Source organism: Bos javanicus, chromosome 13, assembly GCF_032452875.1.
Source record: "Bos javanicus breed banteng chromosome 13, ARS-OSU_banteng_1.0, whole genome shotgun sequence".
Taxonomy (NCBI): Eukaryota; Metazoa; Chordata; class Mammalia; order Artiodactyla; family Bovidae; genus Bos; species Bos javanicus.
Genome location: NC_083880.1, coordinates 10532268 through 10558935, shown reverse-complemented (window position 1 = coordinate 10558935; position 26668 = coordinate 10532268). Strand labels below are relative to the sequence as shown.

The window sequence follows — 26668 nt, the reverse complement described above, 5'->3', positions numbered from 1 at the left end:
TCCAGGAGTTGGTGATGGACAAGGAAGCCTGGCATGTTGCAGTCCATGGAGTCACAAAGAATTGGATACGACTGAGCGACTGAACTGAACTGAGATATACCTAAAAATCGGAGAAGGCGATGGCACCCCACTGCAGTACTCTTGCCTGGAAAATCCATGGACGGAGGAGCCTGGTAGGCTGCGGTCCATGGGGTCGCTAAGAGTCGGGAACAACTGAGCGACTTCACTTTCACTTTTCTCTTTCATGCATTGGAGAAGGAAATGGCAACCCACTCCAGTGTTCTTGCCTGGAGAATCCCAGGGACGGGGGAGCCTGGTGGGCTTCCGTCTGTGGGGTCGCACAGAGTCGGACACAACTGAAGCGACTTAGCAGCATACCTAAAAATAGTTCAACAAAAAACACGAAGCAAAAATGGACAGAACAACTGCTTTTTCAGTTTCACAGCTTTCCTGGGGCAGAATCCTCCGAAAGCCAGTAACTGGTAGAACCACATAAACAGTAGTTGACAAATGCTGGAGGCTAGAGGTGGCGAGATGAAACTTAAAACTCCTGACCTAGGGGGAGGGAAAGGGGATGACACACTTACATGAGTTTTACTTCCAGGAGCCCCATGGGGTCTTCATGATAAAGACTGGAGAAAAAAAAGAATTAGACTTTCACTATTTAGACAGGGACGAGAAGAAAACTAACAGTTTAGAAATGTACCCAGAGAAAAGTAACCATTTTCAAAAACATCCATACCAAAGGGTGTGTCTTTCCTCAGAATAAACTATTTTATCAGACAGAGCCTTATCAGACATGGGGGAAGGGCAAAGAGCAACTTGACAACTGGAATCTCTTCTAGCCTTCCTGTCTTACAACTGGGACAGAGGAAAAAAAAAAAAAAGGATGAGTGGGAGCTGAGAAACTTCTGAAGGGCACAGTCCAGGACCTCATGACCACAAAACAGTCTGACTCACATGAATGCCTCCCTCACCCAGCACCTCTCCACCACATGCACAGGGCCCTGGTAGGAAAGCCATGCATTATACCACGGGCGCTGCCAGACACAGACTCCGTTTCAGATAGAGTTTCTGGGAAAACCCAGAGACAACAGGGAGACCACAGAAGACACCTGAAGCATCTGAAGCCTGATATCTACCACAAGTCCAGCTTTCAACACAAAGTTACAAGGCAAACTAAGGGCAAGAAAAAGCAGAGCTTGAGGAGGCCTGAGAAAAAGCAGGCATGAGAACTTGGCTCAGATATGGCAAAGATTTTGCAATTATTAGACTGAGAGTTTAACTATGATTAACATGCTAGGGGCTGTAAAGGGAAAAAAGTGGACAACCTACAAAAAAACCAATGGGTAATATAAGCAGGGGCTTCCTCAGAAGCTCAGTGGTAAAGAATCCACCTGCAATGCAGAAGATACAGGTTTGGTCTGGGAAAATCCCATGGACAGAGGAGCCTGGCAGGCTATAGTCTAAGGGGTTGCAGAGTCAGACATGACTGAAGCAACTGAGCATGCATGCAATATAAGCAGAGATATGGGAACTCTAATAAAGAAGCAAAAATAAATGCCAGAAATCAAAAATATAGTAATAGAAATAAAGAATGCCTTTGATACATTCATCACTAGACTGGACATGGGTGAGGAAAGAATTCAGTAAGCAATTAATTTATATCACTAGAAACGTCTCAAACTAAAAAACAAAGAGAAAAACTAATGCGGAGGGGGAGAAAAAGGAATAGAATATCCAAGAATTGTGAGACAATTACAAAAGGTGTAATATATGCATAATTGAAATATGAGATGATGAAATAAAAAATTAACAGAAGAAACATCTGAAGTAACAATGGCTGAGAATTTTCCAAAATTAATGGCGGATCCCAGAGAACACATCCAGGAATTTCAGAGAACAACCAATCAGGATATATCACCAAAGGACTACACCTAGGCACATCATATTCGAACTGCAGAAAACCAAAGACAAATCCTTAAGGAAAGCCTGAGGGGGGAAAACCACCTCACCTGTGGAGGAACAAAGTAAAGAATCACATGTCTTGTCAGAAAACATGAGCAAGAGAATGAAGTAATACATCTGAAGAGTTGAATGAATAAACCACCCACCTATGGTTGTATATCCAAAGAAATTATCCTTCGTAAGTGAGGAAGAAATAAAGACTTTCTCAGACAAAAACTGAAGGAATGCATTGCCAGGAGACCTGCCTTGCAAAAACTGTTGTTCTTCAGAGAAAAGGAAAATAATATATACTAATAGGTCAGAGATTCAGATCAACATTTAAAAAGGGAAAGCATTAGAGAAAGAATAAATGAAGGTAAAATAAAGCATCTCATTCTTTTTTCTTTCTTTTTTTGTTTTTGGCGACGCCTCGTGGCTTGTGGGATCCTCGCTCCCGGACCAGGGATTGAATGCACACCCTCGGCAGTGAGAGCACAGAGCCCTAACCCCTAGTTCACTGGCAAATTCCCTCATGTTTTTATTATTAGTTGATTCAATATATATAGCTGTTCAAAATAAAAATAGCAACAATGTGCTGGTGATCATAGCTTATGAATGAGGGAAATGAACAACTGCAACATTATAAGGAACAGGAAGGAGGAACTGGGAATACTCTGTTAAGAGGTACCCCTACTATCTGTAAAGTGAAACAGAGTTATTTGAAAGTGGACATAGATTACTTGCAAATGTATATTGCAAACTCCAGGCCAACCATAATTTTTTTTTTCAAAAGAAGAATTGATATGCTAAGAGAAGAGAGAAAATGAAATCATATAAAATGCTCATTAAAGTCAGAGAAGACAGGAAAAAAGAATGGAATATATTTTAAAAAGGTAACAAAGAATAAGTGCAATGAATGGAAGGTTCCTTTACAAATGGAGTAGATATTAATCCAACTATATCAATAATCACCTTCAATATGAATGGTCTAAATACACCAATCAAAAGAGTCTGTTAGAATGGATTAAAAAAATATGACCCAACTATATGCAGTCTACAAGAAACGCATTTTATTTTCATTAAAAAAAAAATTAATTGCAGCATGCAGGAATTAGTTCCCTGACCAGGGATCAAACCCTGGCCCCCTGCATTAGGAGTTCAGAGTGTTAAATGCTGGTCTACCCAGGAAGTCCCCCTAGAGGGTTATATTACAGGGCCAAAGGCAGAAGTTTTTTAAAAAATGACCTCTCTCTCCCTTTAAAAAAAAAAAAAAACTGCTTACACAAAAATCGACCCATGTATGCATGCATATATACGGTTCCAAGAGTTTTAACATGTACAGATTTGTATAACTATCACAACAATGAGAACACAGAAGAGTTCCATCACCAAAAACACGTGCTGACTTCAAATAGTCCTAACACTGCCCATGTTTGCTGATCCCACAGTCTTGCCTTTTCCAGAATGTCCTATAAATGGATCCTTACAGCACATGGCCTTTCTGAACTGACTCTCTTTCAGCATCGGTGAGGCTGCACGGATGGTTGTCATTTCACGGAGGGCAGTGTTCCAGGTGAGGGTTGCCACAGTGGGTCCAGCCATTCACCTGATGGACGATGTTAGGATTCTTTCTAAAGACAATCTTTTTGATCTTTCTAAAGAGCCCCCATGCTGCAACTAAAACTCAGTGCAGCCAAATTAAACAAACAAACAAAAAAAACCTCCATCCTTTGATTCCAATTTAAAAAAAAATCCTGGAGGCAAGGGAACACCAAGATTTGGTACCACCTTAAAATGGAAAAAACAGAACAAATATATATTGAATTTCAATACACTATCCTGCTGCAGGTTTATAAATGCTAAGGCATATATAGCTAGTTTGATAAACAAAATCACTTCAGCTCACTTCAGAGGGTCTGTCATTGACTTCCCAAGGAGTCTCAGCCTTCCTCCCACCTGAGCAACAGAAGTGTGGAATGTGAAGCTGCAATTCCCTTTTGTGCCACATGCAGCCTGTACACAGCTTCTGAAGCACTGGAACGGGACCAGCCCCAGTAAACAGAGGTGGGTGGGTCGCCTCCTCCCCGGACGCCACTTGGAGGAAAGATGTGGGTGCAGGTACATTTCCAGAAACACATGAGTAACCTATATTTCTCTGTCCGAAGTAAGAGGCAAGAGCACACTGCAGCCAGCAGTGAGGCAGGCAGAGCAGACCCAAGGGTGCAGGTCCCAGGACACTTGTCGTTACAGAAATGTTATTACTGGTCACAGAACCGGCTAGTTTTATCAGCGTTTGGTTCTCTATTGAAGCCAGAAATTCCAGAAGAGACTTCACATAAACCCTTTTGTTTCATTTCCAAAATGTCTGAGATCCCAGTGTTGAAGTGAGTGGGTATTAGTGTGACGGCTCCTTGCTCACACTAATGAGCGAGAGAGGTCATTTTTTAAAAAACTTCCCTAGGGTTAGTCCAAGAACAGACCAGAAGGTCGGCACAAAGCACCCCTGCTGCTGTCTGCAGGGTTCACCTGCCAGAGCAATGTCCTCAGGATACCCAGGAAGACGGGCTGATTCTGACAGGCGTGATCTTGCTTTTCTTCATCAAATAAATAAACACTTAACAGACACAATCTTGCTAATGTCAACTTAAAAAAGAGTCACAACCTAAAAGTTGAGAGTTACGGGTTTTTGGTGGGAATTTTTAGGACTTCAAGCCTAAAGTAATCTCAAGTAACCCTGGGGGAGGGGGGGAGGGTGTCAGGTTATATAGGTTTGCAACAAAGCGCAAGTAGTCTGAACATCAAAAGTTATTTTTGTGAATTAAAGAAAACCAGATATCTCAAGGAATTTAGCACTTTTCTACATATAGGAAGATGCAAGAGTCTGGGCCCACTAAAATCATTCCTCTCACATGCATCTCAGCTATCTGGGGTCAGTATCCTACGTTTTTTCACGTCCTAAGTTTCCTCAGTGCTCACCGTAGGGAATGGTGCAACCTCATGGCTGCCTTACTGCAGGCATTGTTCTTCCCGGGTGCCCTCAGAGTTCAGAAATTCATATTTGGAGGGCTGGAATTGTTGATGGCTGTGACAGCCTTGTTTACTGGTATGGCAGGAAATACTCCATCTCTCACTAATCACTAAAGAAACCAGACTGAAACAGCTCAAGCAACAGGTTTCCACCCAGGGTGCAGGTGAGCTGGCTCCACCTCCCTGGCCCGGGGCAGAGGTGGGGAGGAGAGGGCTGACACTCCCACCCACCTCCCAGGGAGGGGCCACTGAGGATGTTCTGGTCAGAGACCCCACTGCACACCCATCCCACCAGCCACATAAAGGAGCAGAGGTGGGACTGGAAGAAAAAACCAAGGGGTGTGCTTTCATATCCAAAGAGAAAGACAAGAGGAAACCTAAAATTTTTCATAGAATGCTATGTGAAAGTTCCTAACTGTTTAGGAAAAAACTAGAAGCCTAACCAGAGGGAACAACTCAGCACACCAGGTGTATTTTTTTTTTTTTTTTGCCACACAGCCCAGCAGGAAGGATCTTAGTTCCTCAACCAGGCAGGGACGGCACCCGTGCCCCTGCACTGGAAGCAGAGTCTTACCCACTGGACCACCAGGAAGTCACCAGGTGTGTGTTTTCAACAACAGTGAAAACGGACAGACCTGTAAACTGTATCATCACACAAACCTCATCTTTAAAAAAAACAAAACTACAGAAATTAGCGGAACAAAGCAGAAATCTAGCACACCTTTCGACTCCGCATGCTGCTTGCCTCCACAGCGGAGGCAAGGACGGAGCCTGCAGGGTAATGAGAGCATCCTGGTGAATATACTCTTTCCTTAAAGTTAATCTGTGTTTATCATTTTTTGAAATGTTTGCATATTTTGCCATTCTGAGTAGTTTCTCTTTGTAGGATAACCGTTGCAATTTATTTTTATTTCAGTCAAGTGACCTTAAACGTTAAGACAGAAAAAGTAAAACAGGCTCCAGGAGGTTTTCTTAAAGCCTGCAGGCACTGGAGTCTACTTTCTGCGGACAGCCAGAGCTGCAGGAGAGATGTCTCGACCTTTGACACCTCCACAGAATGCTCGCTCTTGCTAAATAAACTTTTGATAATACAAAACTAGTATTTCTTGAGCACTCATCTTTTAATGGGCACGTTCCTAAAACTGAGGAATTTAGCCTTGTGAGGGAGGTGCTGTTATCATCCATATATATATATATGTATGTATATGTATTATCATCCTTATATTGAAAGCAAGGAAACTGAGGCATAGAGAGGTTAGGTAATTTGCTCAAAGTCACAGAGTTGGTAAGTGAACACATACTGAGGTCTAACTACACAGAACTACCAACTTTTACATCCTGCCTCATGCCTACTGATAGCATATAAACCCACAAAGCAGTTTTAAATACCAAAAAAAAAAAAAAAAAAGTTTTTCCATGACTAAGTTCAGGAATCTGAAATCCAGAATATATGAGAAAACGTCCTTCTAGCTCGAAACCAAACCAAGAACGTCCTAATGTTACGCAAGAATTTTATATTAGGAAACCTAATTATAAGGAAAGAACATTAACTCGGATAGTCCCCCAAATTAAAAGCATTACTTTAACCCAACACTCTGTGTCCCAGTCCATTTCTATTCATCTGTTAAGAAACTTTCCCTTTGCCAGAACCTTTCTCATTTTGTGTTGGCAATAAGAACACAAGAGAATAAAATAACAAAGACTACAAAATCTATTTAGAAAACCCTAGGAACAATTTCGGAGAAGGCAATGGCACCCCACTCCAGTACTTTTGCCTGGAAAATCCCATGGGCGGGGGAGCCTGGTAGGCTGCAGTCCATGGGGTCACTAGGAGTCGGACACGACTGAGCGACTTCACTTTCACTTTTCACTTTCATGCATTGGAGAAGGAAATGGCAACCACTCCAGTGTTCTTGCCTGGAGAATCCCAGGGACGGGGAGCCTGGTAGGCTGCCGTCTATGGGGTCGCAGAGTCGGGCATGACTGAAGTGACTTAGCAGTGGCAGGAACAATTTGCCCCTGCTCAGTGTTATCCAACTTTCTTATCTTAAATTCCAGCCAAGCCTTTAGGAGCCTAAAGGCAAATCACACAAAATTGCTGATCTTCTTTGTTCTCTACACATATTTAAAAGTCCGCAGAATTCAGCAAAACTCAGAAACCCTGGGTTTCTCCTTCTGAAGAATGAGCCTGCTGTGAAGGTCACTGTCAACACCAACAACTCAGTGGCCCAGCAGCAGACTCAGAGATGCCAAGAAGTGGGCTTCCTTGGTGGCTCAGCAGTAAAGAGTCCACTAGCAACATGGGTTCCATCCCTGATTCTGGAAGATCCCACGTGCGGAAGAACAACTAAGCCCGCCCCCATACCGGAACTACTGAAGCCTGCACTCCCTAGAGCCTGTGCACAAGAGAAGTCACCGCAACGAGAAGCCTGCACACTGCAACTAGAGAAAAAGGCCTCACAGCAACAAAGACCCCGCCCAGCCAGAAACAAAAAAATAAATAAAATTATTGTACAAAAAATGCCAAGAAGCAATCACCCAAAATGTAGACAAAACACAGCAGTGAAGAAACCAGGCCATGGGGAAATCACCGTATTTTGCTATTGCAGTTGCTTGAAGTCCATGCCAAACAAAATAGTAAACTGTTACCATCCTGAGCTGATGCAGTTTCCTAAATCAAACGGGGCTAAAAAGGTTCAGATGGAGCCATTCCCAAGTCTGACACATGAGCGGTTCAAGACTAGTGAGACAATACGATGCCACGCAAGTTCCAGTGACACTGACCAGTGGCCCCAGGGTGGAGAGGACCCTGGGAGCACCAGGCACGGCCAGTTCTATAAAACAGCCCTGCTCCTGGTGGCGCCTGCCAGCATACAGTGTAAAACCAACACCACCCTGACTCACCCAGGAACCGGACTCCATTCGGGAAAGAAGCCTGGGAGGAAGTACTGGCTGCCCATACCCCTGCCCTCACTGACATGGGAGCTCAGAGCAGGTCTGCTTCATGGGAGCTCACTTTGCTGCTGCTCACTTTGCTGCTGCTGCTGTGTCGCTTCAGTCGTGTCCGACTCTGTGCGACCCCATAGACGGCAGCCCACCAGGCCTCCCGTCCCTGGGATTCTCCAGGCAAGAACACTGGGGTGGGTTGCCATTTCCTTCTCCAATGCATGAAAGTGAAAAGTGAAAGTGAAGTCGCTCAGTTGTGTCTGACTCTAGTGACCCCATGGACTGCAGCCTACCAGGCTCCTCCGTCCATGGGATTTTCTAGGCAAAAGTACTGGAGTGGGGTGCCATTGCTTTCTCCGGGGAGCTCACTTTGAATGATACTATAAAAGTCTTCCTAAAATGCTCTCCTGTTTTAAGTCACAGGATTTCAGAGTTTTATGGTTACTGAACTTGCTTGTCCATTATCTTGATAGACTTGAGGAAAATATCCTCATTTGACAAATGGGGGAAACGAGGCACAGATATTTGGAGCCCAAAGACAAAAACTAGGCAGTCTAAAATCAGCCTGTGTCCCAGGTGAGACCGGGATGCACCCACACCCCATCTCTGTAAGCACTGACGGGTCCTTGCGCTCCTCTCAGGGGCCCATTTTGAGCCAACTCTGGCTAAAAGTCAGGTTCCACTCTGAGACAGGAACCCAGAGGAAGAGCAGTTTGGGGGTAGAGGTGAACACAGAAATCCAGCCTGGAATGTGTTGAGTTTGAAATACCTAGCAGGCACAGAAGTGGAAATGAGCAAAGGCAGCTAGATATCTGGCCTGGGGCAAAGACACTAGCTGAGTAAAACTTCCTGTGAGCGAAACTTGACACACAAAGCTACTCAAAGCACCATCTTCTTTTCCCACCTCTTCAAACAACACAGCCAGGGAGAATACCTTACTGTCTGAGCCACCAGGGGAGCCCAGAGAGAATACCACATTTCATCAAACCCAAGGTGCCTCTGATGCTAAGACAAAGGACAAAGAAAGGAAAACTCTGTCAAAACTTGACACAATGAATTCTAAGACAGCGTTGATCGTAAGATGCACCCGCAAGGACTTCCCTCGTGGTCCAGTGGGTTAGAATCTGCCAATGCAGGGGACACATATTCAATCCCTGAGCTGGGAAGATGTGACATGCCACGGAGCAACTAAGCCCCTGTGCCACAACCACCGAGCCCAAGTGCTGCAGTCACTGAAGCCTGTGAGCATAGAGCCTGTGCTCCACGACAGGAGCAGCCACCGCAGTGAGACGCCTGTGCACCACAATGAAGACCAGGCCTCATGCACCTCAACTAGAGAAAGCAGGTGTGCAGCAACGGAGACCCAGCACAACAACAACAATTAAAAAAAATAATTCAACCCAAATTCAGAGAAGTGAGAAGATGAAAAAAATACATCTTAGAAAAGATGAAATAGTGTAAGCTTTTATCAGTGGCAGATTTTTACATTGCTGTGAATCCAGGGCAGACATTTGTTTTTGTAACTTTTTATTCTGATGTACTTTCAATTTCAAATGCATAGAGAAGTTGCAAGAACAGTACAAAGAATTCGCCAACACTCTTTGCCTAGATAACTTCACCAATGTCTTGCTTTCACTTTGCCCCATTGATCCTACGTCCATATGATCATTTTCTCCCCTCCCCCTTACCCCATGAAGTTTTAGACTATGTGCCGTCTTATCCCTAAACATAGAATTGGCCAGAAAGTTTGTTCAGGCTTTTCACAAGATGTAACAGAAAAACCCAAATGAACTTTTTGGTCAACGCCCTACTCCCACATGTATTTACAAACACAAGCACGTGGTCACAGCACTGTTATCAGACTCAGGAAACATGATATTGCTAGCATACTATTGGCCCATCCACTTTCACACTCAAATTTTGCCCACTGACCCAATAATGTCCTTTACAGCTACCCTCCCCCGAATCCAGTCCACAGCTAAGCACTGTATATAGTTCTCAGATCCCTTAGCACTCTTTCAACTGGAATAGTTCCTCATCTTTCTTTGTGTTTCTTGGCCCTGAAAGTTTAAGAGTACAGAGGCCAGGGATTCCCTGGTGGTTCAGTGGTAAAGAATCCGCCTGCCAATGCAGGAGACACAGGTTCAATCCCTGATCCAGGAAGACCGCACATGCTGCAGAGCAACTAAGCTCGTGAGCCTGCGCTCTCCAGCCCACAAGCAGCAGCCGCTGAAGCTCACAGGCCCTGGAGCCGGGCTCTGCAGAGAGAGGTGAGAAGCCTGCGCGCCGCAACCAGAGTGCAGCCTCCGCTTACCCCAACTAGAGAAAAGCCCGAGCAGCAACCGAAGACCCAGCATACCCAGAAAAGAGGCCAGAGGCCAGTTACTTTGTAGAATGTGACTCAAATGTAGTTTGTTTCCCACACGAGATTCAGGTTACCGCAGCAATACCCCAAGCAAGGCTGTGTCCTTCTCTGCACCTCTTATCAGGAGGTTATCTGGGACCATAACTTTGATCAGTCACTTAGTTAAGGGGCATCCACAGCAGGGCAGTCAACACCTTATTTTGTGTGTTCAACTTGAAATAATGAGTATTCAAAAAGAATTAAAAATGTATCAAGAACTGCTTAATTTTGAAGTCACACTGCTGCATGTAACTACCAGCTATGTTTTTATTTTTTTGCCACAGAGCAGGACCGACTAAGTCTGATTAATTATGTACAACCTTGCGAACGACCTGTTAGAGTGCGACCAGCAGCGAGCACAGGTCATTGATGCAGACAGAGGCCCAGTCCAGGGGCAAACTCGCCCTGTCCCTTTCTTAATCTAGGTCCTCAGACAGCAGCGGCTTTCTCGGGAGCCGAACCACAGAACCAGTCACCTGGGCCCAGGGGGCTCAGTGGTGGCTGCAGTGAGCAGTATCACGCCCGGGAGGCGGCAGCACAGCCCTTTCTGTTATCACGAGGTCAGCGTCCCCCAGTGTGAGCGGAAGAGTCTGGTCTACCCCCGGCTCTGTCATCCGGCCCCAGCTGGAGAACTGGTGACGCTGCCCACTTTTACTTGGCTTTGCCCACTTCCGGGGACGCAGCCGGAAGCCGAGAGGCCAGGTGGCTGGATGGAGCGGCGCCTCGGGACCCCCGAGCGCAGGGCAGGTGGAGATGGTCCAGGTACAGGGAGCTCTCCCTGGGGTATGACAGCCTGCCTGCTCATCAAACTCTCCACTGAGCAGACTGTCTTGTTGGTTGTTAGAGAATTTACAATCGTTGACAAAATTCCTGTGCCCTGAAGTGAGAGAGTGAAGGTCGCTCAGTCGTGTCCGACTTTTTGTGACTCCACAGACTGTAGCCTGCCAGGCTCTTCTGCCCATGGAATTCTCCAGGCCAGAACACGAGTGGGCAGTGGTTCCCTTCTCCAGGGGATCCTCCCAACCTAGCGATCGAACCCAGGCCTCCCGCATTGCAGGCAGATTCTTTACCAGGGCACAAGGAAACCCCTGTGCCCTGAAACTGAACCCCAAATCTGTGAATGTTTCATTACATGATGTGATGCTGGCTCTTAAATTCATGCCATCTTTGACCCTGAGAGCAATGCCACCACCTGGCGTGAACCACACTCCTACACTCCAGCTCTTTTGTTACTATTGTTAGTTGTTATTGTTACTTCCAAGGACAGACACATCCAGGAGGCCCACAGAATGCAAGGCCAGTTTATTAAGCCATCTACACTCTTGTTCACAGATGGAATTTGGCTGACAGTTCCTCTCTTGTCCCGCACTTAGGATGACTAGACAGATGATGTTAGTCACAGCTTCATGGGTTTTTTTGTTTTGGTTTTGGTTTTGGTTTTCAGTCACCAACACTGAAAAACCCTCATTTTCTTTCTAATGTAAAGAAACAACGTTGTCACTGAGGCAATGAAGTACCAGTCTTCGAGACGGGAACCAGAGTACAGCCAGCTCAGCAGACTGCTGTGAGCACCAGCCAAAGGAATTTACCCGAAGCACTGAGAAGAGAGCCTGGCCCACAGTGAGTGCTTAGGCACAACTTAAACAGAAATCACCAAGAGAATCGGCTCCATTTCTGACAGTAGCTCAGCGCGGCATGGGGCCCAGGTACCAGGGACACACCACCTGTGCAATGAGCCACACAAGCCCACCCAAAGCCTGTACCTCAGCCCCCAAGTCTAAGGAAGGGCCATCCAGAGTTGAGAAAGAAGGGTGCAACTATCAGAGCAGATGCAAACTCCAACTTCCACCAAGAAACTAAAAATACAGAATGCCCAAAAGAACCCCTTGGTCCCATAGTTCACAAGTCAAACAATGCTGACAGTCAGAATCCCCTGGTGGAGAGGTCTCACCAGCGGGCTCAAGGTCACCTTGGGGCTGGGGCAGGGAAAACCTTCTGCTGCCACCACCTGCCAAATAGCTCCAGGTAGAGTCTGGCCTCCTGCTTGTGATTAACCAAATTGCTGGCCTTGAGCCTGAATTCCTAATTCATACTTGGAGAAGGAAATGGCACCCCACTCCAGTATTCTTGCCTGGAAAATCCCATGGACAGAAAAGCCTGGTAGGCTACGGTCCATGGGGTCACAAAGAGTCGGACACGACTGAGCGACTTCACTTCATTTCACTTCACTGCACTTGAAGCCAAAGACTAAGTTAAGTTCAAACATAAAGTCCAGTTACAGCTACTGCCACTCAACTTTTTAGGGAATGACCATGGAATCAGACGGCAAAGTGGCCTGGGTACTGGAAACACTCTTCCAAGTTGGAGGGCACTATTCCTTCAGTCAGAAGCCATGCCACGCAAGTGACTCCACCTCTGAAACTTCTACTTCAAGGCACGCCAGACACTGTTTTTGCCTCCTTCTTCTAGACCTATCTTGAGTCAGAGAAGAATAGAGATGTTCAGCAACTGCCTGCTTGTGGCAAGATCCAAAGCTAAGTGTCCAACGTAGAAAGAACATGGACAGAGGGATCTATCACATGCCCCAAACACCACATGCGCCATCTTCAAAAAAAAGAAACAAACCATCCAGTAACCAGCAACCAGCACCTAAAGCCACTCACCATAAAAGGGCAGGATCTGAACACCTTGAATACTCAGATAGAACTCTGCAACTCTTCTGTTACTCTATTTCCCACCACCAGATGTTCGTAAGGACTCAAGACACAGAATCAAACTACAGTAAGTACCCTACATATGAACAAGCTCCATTCCAAGAACATGTCCTTAAAGCCAATTTGTTCATAAGTCCAACAAAGTTAGCACTGGTACCCAACTAACAAAATCGGCTATATAGCACTGTGCTATAGTTGGTTTACAATACTTTTCACACAAATGAAACAAACACACAAAAAAATAAAGAAAACATTTTTAATCTTACAGTACAGTACCTTGAAAAACTACAGTACAACAGCTGGCACACAGGGGCAAGAAGAGTTACTGACTAAACAGGCAAGGAGAGTTACAACAGGCAAGAAGAGTTACTGACTAAAGGAGGTGGGAGATGGTAGAGGTGAAGGATCATCAGCCACAGATGGAGGACAACCTGCAATTTCACTCCTGCCTGATGGTGATGCGATGCACATTTGCATCTTTGAAAGTTCACAACTTGAAGGTTCATATGTAAGGGTACTACTGTAACACTAAAGGATGAATCCCCAGCATGTTGTGCACAATGACACAGCCCATCCATCTCCGAGAAGCCCTGCAAACTGCAATGTCTGGGGTAAGCATGAGCTAGAGAAAAACAGCTATCCATCAAAGTTTATATAAACTCCTCAACTGAACAGAATTCTCTGGTGGTCCTGTGGTTAGGACTCCAGGAAGGTGGCATAGGTTGGATCCTTGGTCAGGGGAACTCAAATCCCACAAGCGGAGTGGCCAAAAAGAAAAGGTAAATAAGATAAATTCCTCAATTAAAAAATGTTAAAACCCTAACTTTTCGATAAACTGTTCTCCTAGTTTGATGACGTAAAATGTTATCTGAGATTCAGGTGCTTTGGAGATGGCCTGTTATTTTACCATTCTGCAAAAACGATTATCTATTTTTTTTATTGAACCTGAACTATAATTTCAGCAGCAGCCCCTCAAGAGCAGCTTACCGTCGCTCCGTCCTATTGACAGTGCTGGCGGTGGGACCGCGAGCATCACTCGATCCTCCAGCCTGGACCATCACAAGACCACCGGCTCCCAGTTCTTGCCCCCAACCCCCCCTTCCCTTGCACCACCACCCCCGGGGCCGTTCCACAGCTCGGCCTAAGTCTCCAGGAGCAGAAAGGACCCGAGCGAACTTCCTCACTTCCATCTTGTGCAAATACACAGCTCAACAAGGAGTTTCCAGTTATCAGTATGATTTATGGGATCCGCGACTGAGCGCACCCGCGGGAGGAAAGCCGCGCTTCTGCAAAAACTACTTACAGCATACAAAACTCATAACAAACTTTTCCGCCCCAGAGCGTGAGTCCTTATTTCTAACAATTTTTTCAAGTGCAAACTCGTAATGCAGCAAAAGGAAGCAGGTAGGAAGCAGAGCTTCTGCACAGTGAGGCGATCTTACTCAGAGCTCATCCCGAGCAGTAACTGGACGCCAGCAGCCGCCTAGAGGACCGGCCCGGCCGCCTTGGCACCCCAGCCGATCGCCCGCCGGCCACCTGAGCCAAGGTCCTGGAGCGGCAACCCAGACGCGACCCGCGAGAGGGCCTGGCTCTACCGAAGCCGCCCCGCGCCCCAGGGTCTCGAGGGAAGCGAGTTCCCTCCGGACTGACTCAGGGGCCCCCAGGCCCGGGGACAGAGCGAGGCGCGGAGCCCCGGCCCGCGGTCCCAGCGCCCGCCACTGTACGCCCCCGGGTGCGCGATTACCCCCGCGCTCGGCTCACCTGGGCTGCGGCGTCTCGGGTCCCGTCCGCGCGGGGACAGACCAAGGGCGCGAGCGTGCGCTCCGCTCCTAGCCGCGTCTCGCCGCCGCTCTTTGTGTCTGGAGGCCCGGGAGCCGCTCTCCTCCCCGCCTGCAGGCGCTGAGGCTGCTCCTGGCGCGGGGCAACGAGGGCCGAGCCCTGGGCGGGACCAGGGGAGGCGGAGCCTGAGTCGGGGGCGGGCCCCAACTTAGAGGCGGAGCCGGAGGGGCGCGGCGGGGCGGAGAGGCGGGGCCAGAGATCGCGGGACCCTCCGCGGCGGGGCAAAGCCAGGGGCGGGGCCCCCTCAAGAGGGGCGTGGCCCGTGCCGAGTGGGTGGGGTCGGTGGGCGGGCCCGCAGTGGGTGGGGCCCCGTCTGGAGTCGGCGGGGTGGGGATCCTAAAGGACGAGAGGGCTACGCGCTGCCCCGGGAACATCTTGGGAAAATTTAGAGCCTCAAGGGATGAACCAAGGGGCTGACTTTGCTGATCTCTGTGAGCAATGCACCCCTGTTCTCAGGTGTCGGTCTAGCATCCTCTTTTGGAAGCAAACCAGGCAACACACCTTAAACCCAAGTTGAGCACCATGCTCTGCTGCTCAGAGTGATGCCAGAGCCTTTACGCTGTGCCTGTGACCTTTCCCAGACAGGGAGGGGCCAGCAGAAAGTCAGGCCACGCCGAGGTGGTCAAGCTGCCAAGACCCTGGTCGATTCCAGTTAATGGAAATTCCCTTAAATTCCCAACGGTGCGTGTTGCCAGAGTGAAGACTGTCTTTCCTCTCCTGTTCCTTACTCTTTGCTTGCTTGGGTTCTCTCTCACTCACCAGCTGGTGAATAAATTGTATGTCAAATGATGCTAGTGGAAGTGACAGAATCCCAGCTGAGGTATTTAAAACTTTAAAAGATGATCCTGTTAAAGTGCTGCACTCCATATGTCAGCAAATTTGGAAACCTCACCACTGGCCACAGGACTGGAAAAGGTCAGTTTTCAGTCCAATTCCAAAAAGGGCAATGCCAAAGAATGTTCAAACTAATGTACAATTGCATTCATTTTATATGCTAGCGAGGTTATGCTCAAAATCCTTCAAGTTTCAGCAGTATATGAACTGAGAACTTTCAAATATACAAGCTCGGTTTAGAAAAGACAAAGAAACCAGAGATCAAATTGCCAACATTTGATGGATTGTGGAAAAAGCAAGAGAATGCCCCCCAAAATCTACTTCTGCGTTACTATGTTAAAGCCTTTGACTGTGTGGATCACAACAAACTGTGGAAAATTCTTCAAGAGATGGGAATACTAGACCACCTTTCTTGTCTCCTGGGAAACTTGTATGTGGGTCAAGAAGCAACAGAACTGGACATGGAACAATGGACTGGTTCAAAAGTGAGAAAGGGGTAGGTCCGGGGTGTTTAAGGTCACCCTGCTTATTTAACTTATATGCAGAGTATATCATGCAAAATGCCAGGAGAAATATCAACAATCTCAGATACGCAGATGATACCACTCTAATGACAGAAAGCAAAGAGGAACTAAAGAGCCTCTTGATGAGTGTGAAAGAGGAGTGAAAAAGCTGGCTTGAAACTCAGCGTTTAAAAAACTAAGATCATGGCACTCGGTCCCATCACTGCATGGCAAATAGAAGGAAAAAAGTGGAAGCAGTGACAGATTGTATTTTCCTTTGCCCTTATCCCAAAGAAGGGCAGTACCAAAGAATGTTCAAACTACTGCACAACTGTACTCATTTCACATGCTAAAGTAATGTTCAAAATCCTTCAAGTTGGGCTTCAAAAGTGTGTGAACCGAGAACTTTCAACTGTTCAAGCTGGATTTAGAAAAGGCAAAGGAACCAGAGATCATATTGCCAACATCTGCTGGATCATGGAAAAACCTAGAGAATTCCAGAAAAACATCTACTTCTGCTTCATTGACTATGCTAAAACCTTTGACTGTGTAGACCACAACAAACTGTGGAAAATTCTTAAAGGGATGGGAATACCAGACCGTCTTACCTGCTTCCTGCAAAACCTGTATGCAGCTCAAGAAGCAACAGTTAGAACTGGACATGGAACAGTGGACTGGTTCAAAATTGGGAAAAGAGTATGTCAAAGCTGTATATATAATGGATATAATTTGAGCAAACTCTGGGAGGACAGAGGAGCCTGGCATGCTGCAGTCCATGGGGTCACAAAGAGTTGGACATGACTTAGAGACTGAATAACAACAATAACAACATGGGAATCATAGTGCCATATACTGGCTGTTTGTGAACCACCCAGTCATTTAACCTTTGGTTTCCTCAGTTTCCTCATCTGTAATTTAGAAATTTTAAAAATAATCACTGGATAAGCATGTGTGCTAAGTCATATCTGACTCTTTGGGACCCCATGGACTGTATCCCACCAGGCTCCTCTGTCCATGGAATTTTCCAGGCAAGAGTACTGGAGTGGATTGTCATTTCCTCCTACAGGGGGTTTTCCTGACCCAGGAATTGAACCTGAATCTCTTTTGTCTCCAGATTGGTGGGTAGATTCTTTACCATTGCACCACCTAGGAAGCCCAACAAGCATGTATCACGTTTAAATGAGCTAATCAGTGGCTACTTATCTGAAGGAGGCAGGGAGACCAGGAATCCTCCACCTTGAATATTTAAAAATTAAATGCTAGTCGGAGGCCTTCCTTGGTGGTCCAGTGGTTAAGAATGCACCTTACAATGCAGGGGGGGCACTGGGTCCATCCCTGGTTAGGGAATTAAGATCCCACGGGCTGTGGAGCCTCCAACTACTGAGCCTACACACTGCAACTGCAGAGAAGCCCTTGAACAGCCTGAGTGCTGCAACGAAGATGCCGCAACTAAGACAAAACACAGCTTAAATAAGTAAAAGAATTAGACGTCTTAAATATGTAAGTAAATAAATGCCAATGTGTATGTCTTACTGTAACCGAAAGTGGGAGTCCTGCTGCTTGCTGCTCAAAAACCAATAAAGAGGCAAGGTTAGTGGAAAGGAAACTTTATTTTGCTTTTTTTTATTTTAGTTTGCTTTATTTCAGATGCTGGCAACCCATGGTGGGGAGTGGAGAGCAGATTCTTGTCCAAAAGCTGACCCTCCACATCCATGTGGCTCTCCTACTTTAAATTTTTTTATTTTGAATTAGCATTATATTTATAGAAGACTTACAAAAATAGTACAGAGAGTTTCCATATACTTCTTACCAGGTTCCCCTAAAATTAACATCTAATACAATCATGGTTAACAGAATCAGGAATTTAACATCAGTACATTACTATTAACTAAAGGCCGTATTCAAAAAATCAGAAACATTTCCAGCTTATCTTGCTTAGGTGGAAGATGAAGTTGAAACATTACCCAACACTTTAGGGAGAAATGAGGTGTTCTGTTCTCACCATTACTTACTAGTGGCATATTGATTGTAATTGTTTTACAAACTCAGTATTGTTTAAATTTAACCAGCAGTTGGGCTCAGTGGTAGATTCCAGTGCTTTCCTTTCAAAAGATATTATCTTACCCACAGTCTGGATTTAGAAGAAAAACTAACCCCAAATTCTGTTTGTTAGTTTGTAATCTTATCCTATGAGAAATACATTCAGTCTCTCTGTCTCTGCTGCTGCTGCTGCTGCTAAGTCACTTCAGTCGTGTCTGACTGTGCAACCCCATGGACGGCAGCCCACCAGGCTCCTCCGTCCATGGGATTTTCCAGGCAAGAGTATTGGAGTGGGGTGCCATCACCTTCTCCGCTCTCTGTCTCTAGAGCATGCTTAATGTCTGGAGAGACTAATGATGCAAGGGGCTTCCCAGGTGGTGCTAGTGGTAAAGAACCCACCTGCCAATGCAGGAGACATAAGAGATGAGGGGTTCAATCCTTGGGTCAGAAAGATCCCCTGGAGGGCATGGCAACCCACTCCAGTAGTCTCACCTGGAGAATCCCACGGACAGAGGAGCCAGGCGGGCTACAGTCCATAGGATCACAGATTTGGACACCACTGAAGTGACCTAGCATGCAGGCACAATGATGCAAGAGAAAGAACATTCAGGACATGTTGGGTGGGGATCAGCATAACTTTAAGGTATGAGAGGGAGAAACTAGGGCCCTAGAGTTCTGAAGACCACTCACAACATAAGATGCACCTTATCAGGTTACACCCAAAGCCCCCACCTCCCAATGTTTCTCCTCCAATTTATGTGTTGTGACAAATGACAAACATCCCATAACCATGTATTCCTTTACTCAAGGCTTTGATGGCTCCACATTTACTAGGCAGGGGAATCTAGGCTCACAAACCCTAGTCCAGGGTTGTTCAGACATCCCAGTGCACCTTTCCAACTTCTATCTTTTGTCTCATGAAGCCCTGGCTCCAGCAAAGCCATGTACTGGCTGCCTCTTGAGAATGCCCTTGGCGCTCCTGCCTTCGTGTTTTTGACATGAAAGGCTTCTCTCTGCTTGAGTTGATCCATTCATCAAGGTTGCACTCCAGCCTGATCACTTTGGAGAAGACACCCTCAGGACCATCTGTCCAAGTCATCCAGTAATAGTCCTCTTCTGCTTTGTGCCAATCATTCTGGTGTCCTGATCTGTTATTTACATCATTATCTGAAGTTCCCCTGGTAAGTCCTTGTTGTTTGAGTCCCACCAAGATTATAGCTATAGCTATATATATAATGTATTATATATATATGTGTGTATATATATATATATGTATATATGTTGGCCACTCCAAGCAGCTAACAGGATCTTAGTTCCACAATCAAGGATAGAACCCATGCCCCTTGCAGTGGAAGCAGAGAGTCCTAACCAGGGACTTCCAGGAATTCTGAATCCCACCTAGATTATAAACTCCTGCAGTCAGACATAGTAATTTTCACCTTTATATCCCCCAAGACACATTAGTAGAAAGCCTGGTAAGTGAGGGAGGGGGATTCCTTATTTTATTGGATTCTCATGTTGATGCTATGTTTCTGGCAATTGTCTCAGTACCGAGTGGGGAAAAGCGTAGTTTTTCTCTGTGAAGAGATATCCTAGTTTTTCTTTGATAACCTATCATGAAATTGCTATCTATGAATTCCAATGTCTTTCAGAGAGTTGAGAATGGCCAGCAAACCTTCAAACGGCTGTGCTTTGGCAAACGGCCACAAAATACTGCATTTGTCTTTATAGTGTTGACTCACAGATTTTTCATAGTCAGTTTTCAACTTAAAACAACGGCAATCAGATGACTTAACGGAGTACTTTATCCTTTAATCCTTTTAAAGGAAAGAGTTGCCTTATTCAGATTCTTTTTCACTGGGAGTCATGGCTAAGTGCTGACCTCAGTACTTTTGGAAAACATATTCATTTGTGGATACTGTTGCTTCATTACACTTTGATGAGCCTGGATAACGTATGTAGCAATGTCACGAACCTAAGAACTAAAGAAGCTTATTAACTCAGCTTGATTATACTGTGGAAGTGACAAATAGATTCAAGAGATGAGATCTGACGGACAGAGTGTCTATGGACGGAGGTTCATGACATTGTACAAACCATCCCCAAGAAAAAGAAATGAAAAAAGGCAAAATGCTTCTCTTGAGGAAGCCTTACAAATCGCTGAGAAAAGAAGAGTAGCAAAAGGCACAGGATACAAGGAAAGATATATCCATCTGAATGCAGAGTTCCAAAGAATATCAAGGAGGGATAAGAAAGCCTTCCAAAATAATCAAGGCAAAGAAATAGAGGAAAACAATACAATGGGAAAGACTATAGATCTCTTCAAGAAAATTAGAGATACCAAGGGAACATTTCATGCAAAGATGGGAACATTTCATGCAAAGAGGGCACATAAAGGACAGAAATGGTATGGACCTAACAGAAGCAGAAGATATTAAGAAGAGGTGGCAAGAATACACAGAACTATACAAAAAAGATCTTCACGACCCAGATAACCATGATGGTGTGATCACTCACCTAGAGCCAGACATCCTGGAATGTGAAGTCAAGCGGGCCTTAGGAAGTATCACTATGAGCAAAGGTAGTGGAGGTGATGAAATTCCAGCTGAGCTGTTTCAAATCCTAAAAGATGATGCTGTTTAAGTGCCGCACTCAATATGCCAGTGAATTTAGAAAACTCAGCAGTGGCCACAGGACTAGAAAAGGTCAGTTTTCATTCCAATCCCAAAGAAGGACAATCCAAAGAATGCTCAAACTACCACACAATTGCACTCATTTCACATGCTAGCAAAGTGATGCTCAAAGTTCTCCAAGCTAAGTTTCAACAGTACCTGAACTGAAAACTTCCAGATGTTCAAGCTATATTTAGAAAAGGCAGAGAACCAGAGATCAAATTGCCAACATCCAATGGATCATCAAAAAAGCAAGAGAATTCCAGAAAAACATCTGCTTCATTGACTGTGCTAAAGCCCGTGACTGTGTGGATCACAACAAACTATGGGAAATTCTTAGAGACAGGAATACCAGACCATCTTACCTGCCTCCTGAGAAATCTGTATGCAGGTCAAGAAGCAACAGTTAGAACTGGACATGGAACAATGGACTGGTTCAAAATTGGAAAGGAATATGTCAAGGCTGTACATTGTCATCCTGCTTATTTAACTTTTATGCAGAGTACATCACGCAAAATGCCAGACTGGATGAAGCACAAGCTGGAATCAAGATTGCCGGGAGAAATATCAATAACCTCAGATATGCAGATGACACCACCCTTATGGCAGAAAGTGAAGAAGAACTAAAGAGCCTCTTGATGAAAGTGAAAGAGGAGAGTGAAAAAGTTGGGTTAAAACTCAACATTCAGAAAACGAAGATCATGGCATCCGGTTCCATCACTTCATGGCAAATAGATAGGGAAACAGTGGAAACAGTGTCAGACTTTATTTTGGGGGGCTCCAAAATCACTGCAGATGGTGACTGCAGCCATGAAATTAAAAGACGCTTGCTCCTTGGAAGGAAAGTTACGACCAACCTAGATAGCGTATTCAAAAGCAGACATTATTTTTCCAACAAAGGTCCGTCTAGTCAAGGCTATGGTTTTTCCAGTACTCATGTATGGATGTGAGAGTTGGACTATAAAGAAAGCTGAGCGCTGAAGAATTGATGCTTTTGAACTGTGGTGTTGAAGAAGACTCTTGCGAGTCCCTTGGACTGCAAGGAGACCCAACCAGTCCATCATAAAGGAAATCAGTCCTGAATATTCATTGGAAGGCCTGATGCTGAAGCTAAAACTCCAATACTTTAGCCACCTGATACAAAGAACTGACTCATCTGAAAAGACCCTGATGCTGGGAAAGATTGAGGGCAGGAGAAGGGGATGACAGGAAGAGATGGCAGGATGGCATCTCCAACTTGATGGCCTTGAGTCTGAGCAAGCTGCGGAAGTTGGTGATGGACAGGGAAGCCTGGTGTGCTGTGGTCCATGGTGTCCTAAAGAGTCAGACATGACTGAGCGACTGAACTGAACTGATTGTCTCCCAATTCTAGGAGGCTGGAAGTCCAAGATCAAGGTGTTGGTGGGGTTGGTGGAACCTGCAGGCTCTCTCCTTGGCTTGCAGAAGGATGTCCTCCCCTCCACTCCCTGGTGTCCTCATGTGCCCTTTCCTCTGAGGGCATGCATGGTTGGTGTGTCTTCTTATAAAGATACCAGTCCTAGAGGATTAAGGGTCCACCCTTATGGCCTCATTTAACCTGAATCACTTCTTTAAAGACCCTGTCTCCTAATAGTCACATTAGGGGTCAGGACTTCACCATATTAAGTCTGGGTGGGGTGGGGGGACACAGTTCAGTGCAGACACCTCTCCTCATCTGTGGGTCCCTCACCCTCCTCCTTACATACCTACCTCCTTCTCTTCTCTCACTACAGACCCACTTTCTCTTTTTCTGTGGTTTTAACTCATTTGCCCTTTTAAGTGTTCACTCAGGAGAGTGGAATGTGCTGAGTTCACAGTCCTTGGACCCGTGGTTTCACCTCAGGCCTGTTTTGCTTGGCTCGATGACCAGGACCCTTCCTGTGGGTGACTCTCTCCCACATTGGGCTTCTTTCAGTCATCACCCTCCCTGTGTCCCCACGACCCGGCCCCCTTGGCTCCTCCTTAGGGGGTCTGGCCCCCCTGGGAATTCACGAGTGGACCCCCCAAACTAGACCCTCTCAGTCCCAAACTGTAAGACCTGCACATTGAGGCTTCCTTGGTCCCACCAGGCAGAGAAGTTCAGAGAAGTCAGGGGTGGGAGCCCCTCGAAGAAGCTGCGGGAGTTCAGACAATGCCTGACAGATGGACAATCGTGCCCTGGCCCACATCTTAAAGGAGATTCCCAGCCTCTGTCTCCGTCTCTCACCCAAGCATGTTTTAACCTGGTCAAGGAATCACTCTTTCTCACGTCATTTTTATTCAGTCACCACACACACACACTTAACACAGTAGTACTGCACACACACACACACACACACCATCAAAACACCCCACTGCACACAATCCCACCAGACATCCCACCAAGCACATGCATACCCACTGCTCACATCGACACCGCAGTCCCTCGCCTCACAAACTCCACAACACACAGCCCACCACTCACACGATTCCACTGCATGCACCCCACCACTCACACACGCCCTGCTAATGAGCACTCCACTACGTGCACAATTTCACGCACATATACTGCAGTACTCAACACACATAATATTCACACATACACGCTCCTACAAAAACTACATGCTTACACACAATCCCACCACGTACATACACAACCCTCCATATTCACCTCACGACTCACATATCCACATGAACACAGACCACTACACCCACATTCCTCACACACCCATGCACACGCACCCACAACACTGTATTCGCTCCCCACTATTCACACACACACCACCACACAAAACTTCAGTGTGCACATATATACACCCCTTCCACGTACTTGCACACACACTACATATGCAACTCTCTGTACATTTATCCACCTCTACATACACACTTTCGCTCCACTATCCACACCCCCCCATATCCACACTCACACACCCCATTACACACATGCACACAAACCCACAAGCTCACACACACAAGCTTTACCCCTCCTTATTCTAAAATGCTGATGACAACGCTCTCCACACCCCTGAGCCTCATATCCAGGAGTGTCCTTCCTACCTGTCCAAGCTGCATTTGTCACCATTCCCTACTCAGATCCCTTTCTTCAGCCAGGCTGATCACTTTCCTTCTTTGGAGGCTGTGAACTCCTCCTGACTGCTCAGCACTCACTGCCTGCCACTCAGTAGGGGTCTGATAACTTTGTGTTGAACTGAATTCTGTGCAAATATTTTGACTCGGGCATTTTTATTTTTTTAAAAAACTTTTTATTTGGCTGCACTGGGTCTTAGCATGTGGAACCTTCTTTGCCACATGCAGGATCTTTAGTTGCAGCATGTGAGATCTAGTTCCCCGAGCAGGGATCGAACCCAGGCCTCCTGCATTGGGAGCTTGGAGTCTTAACCACTGGCCCACAAGGGAAGTCCAGGGAAGGGGTCATGTATTTTGCAATATACTCCTTCTTTCTTATGTACCAGGATGTCAAAATTGAAACTAAGTCAGTAGATATCAGACATCAAAAGTGAGTGTGAGGCTCCCTGAAGTTTTCAAGGTAATTAGTTAAGAACTAGTTTCCTGATTTTTGAGGCTCCTCCCCGTTTTCAGAGCATAAAAGTTGAGAAAGTAGAGGTGGAGGTGGAAGGGACTTGATGGGGTTTCTTTGTGGAGTAACTGCAGCCTGTGTGTCCCAGTCCCCTGGAGAATGGTACAACTATCTCCTTGACCTCAAACTTACAGAGTCGGGTCCAATGAGGAAATTCAGAGAGGGTGACATACATTTGCTGCAGAAAGCACACAAGTTCCAGGGTCCTGGGGCAGCAGTCAGAACAGAGGAGGGAGGTGGGTGGGGGTGTAACTCCACTAATGGATGGTGGGGTAAAGACACGGGAAAGAGGCTGATCTGGACCCATGTGAAGTCCTTCTCATCCAGGACCGCCTGGGAGAGAAGGGTCTCACTCGTCAAGGTTGGTGGTGAAGAGGTCTGGCAGAGAACCAGGACTTGGGTGGGGGTGGGGGGCAGCCCGCTGGAGAAGGGGTCCGGCAGCAGCAGGAGCCAGTGGGGGCCTCAAGAGGCCTGGGCAAGCCCACAAGGTAGCCATGTGCGGCATCTGTTGGGCTTGCAGGCCGTGGGGCCAACTCATGACGGCAAAGGCTCCAGACACACGACCTCCTCCCTGTCCACACACCGTTCGCTGCCCCACCCCTGGCTGCAAGGAGATGAGCGCACGAGCCAGCCTGGCTTCATCTCCACTGGGAGGCTCCAGGAATCTCAGGCCTTGAGGGGACAGGCAGGGTGCTGGGGTCCTGTTCTTGACCAAAGATGGCAGTGTGGACTCATCTGGTAGGCTAGCCCTTCTGCAAGTCTGAGCACTAGTCTCAATGCACTGGCAGGGAGAAACTTTCACATCTAAGTAGAAGTTAAAAAACAATAGGTGACAGGAAAGTTTCATCTTGATTACATTCCAGAGTTATCCGAGCTCAGCGTGCTGGTTACACGCATGTTTCCTCAAATTCTTTTATGTCTGACTACCTGGTGCTTCAAACATGGTCCCTGCATTTTCTTTGATCTGCCGTACTATCCAACACTTGCCTGGGGAGATACTTGCCGGGCTGGGTAGGGGGACTGGCTGGGGCCAGGCTCTCACACCATGCCATCCAGACTGTCTCACCCACTGCGGTGTGTACCCAGGGTACTGACTGTTCTGCTTTGGCTCCATGTTTATCATTCCTACAGGGAGGAGTCAGCCGACTGATCCACAAAATTTGCACATTCCAAGGAGTTAAATGTAACAAACAGTGCTGTTTTCAGAGGAGCACTGTAAATCTTATTTCAACGACATCTGCTGGACACTCAGTGAAGAACCATATGTGTGATTTTCAGAGTGTATTTTGTCAATTATTATTTTATTTACTTTATTATGTTTTCAAGCACACATTTCAAGCTTAGGAGATGTACAAAAAGATTATCTCTAATTATTAGGAACTCAGCAAGTATTATATGGGTGATATTAAACCAACAAATAAACCATCACAAAATTTAACTTTGAAATTATTAAAAGCTTGGGTTGAGGATCTTATCCATTGATCAGCCTGATGCCCAGGAAAAAAAAATCATGACATCTTCCAGGAAATCCATGAAAATAACTGTATTGTCAATGTCATATATGTGAAGAGTGGTTTAAAATAGACAGTTTTGACCTACCAAGGTCACGTGACTTTTCTGTACCTTTCTTTTTGGCCACATCATGCAGCTTCTAGAATCTTAGTGCCCTGACCATGGACTGAACCTGGGCCCTGGCAGTGAGAGCACCAAGTTCTAACCACTGGACCACCAGGGAATACTTGTTAACTGTTAAACTTCGTTGTAAAAGTATAAATCGAATGGATTATATTCAGAAGGGTTTTATTATGAAGAAATCTGAGTTTAAGTCTTAGAAGTGATCATAGGAACATAGTTGCCTATCAAAATAAATATCTTATGTATAAAGCAACTTTGAAAATTCAGGAACACAGGATCATAACGAGCCCTGCCACTACAATCAAAGTCAAAGAAGAAATGTATACAAGAATATAGAGAATGAGGAAGTTGGGGAAGAGATCTTAAGAAATAAGCTGCATATATAATTTTTTTTAAGTTTCAGGCATGCTGTAAATCTCCAGCTCAAATGAGTGGCTTTTCTCAAACTGTGGGTAGTGACTGTGGGGCACAGGACTAGTTTTGTGGGGCCTGACCTACACTGAACATCGACTGGATAGGCTTCCATAATAACG

At 46.0% G+C, this 26668-nt stretch overlaps 1 protein-coding gene across 4 annotated transcripts in view; it reads right to left on the bottom strand.

Annotated features, from left to right (window-relative positions):
- LOC133258930 (ninein-like protein) overlaps positions 1-26668 on the bottom strand; it is a 120090-nt gene that overhangs the window by 81395 nt on the left and 12027 nt on the right. Inside the window, exons 1-3 of one of the 4 annotated variants that reach the window (XM_061435667.1) lie at positions 14800-14885; positions 3854-4041; positions 588-632 (exon numbers count right to left, since the gene is read on the bottom strand). The exons of 1 other annotated variant lie outside the window; for it this stretch is intronic. The gene's annotated coding sequence lies outside the window, so the exon portion shown is untranslated. Of the gene's footprint in view, positions 1-587; positions 633-3853; positions 4042-14799; positions 14889-26668 lie in introns of those variants that run through there. 2 more of the 4 variants (XM_061435664.1, XM_061435665.1) reach the window with 2 other exon arrangements.